Here is a 455-nt window from a genome sequence, read left to right on the forward strand (position 1 = left end):
AATATGTTTTATTTCTGAAATATTTAATAGGAACTCGATATGCACAAGACGCAACTTGCCACAAAAACGGGAAAGTCACAACTTGATCTTTATTTGGATGAGGTATCTTTAAAATTTAAAGATAACAATGATTTGGAAGTGTTACAGTGGTGGAAAGAAAATAAAAGTCGATTTCCAGAGTTATCAATTATGGCTCGTGACTTGCTTTGTATTCCTATTACAATTGTTGCATCTGAATCTGCATATCTTCATTTAGCATTGGTTTACATGTTCTTAACAAGTATAGAAGTCGACTTTTATCAAAAAATGTGGAAGCTTTGAATTGTACTCGGAATTGGTTGAATGGTTTTGTTTGTGAAGGTAATTTATTTTTTAAGTACAGTTATCATATATTTGTTAGTTAATTAATTATTTATTCTTATAAGCATATATTAATTTAATCATATACATAATGC

The sequence above is a fragment of the Lupinus angustifolius genome, chromosome LG06, assembly GCF_001865875.1.
Source record: "Lupinus angustifolius cultivar Tanjil chromosome LG06, LupAngTanjil_v1.0, whole genome shotgun sequence".
NCBI classification, from domain to species: Eukaryota; Viridiplantae; Streptophyta; class Magnoliopsida; order Fabales; family Fabaceae; genus Lupinus; species Lupinus angustifolius.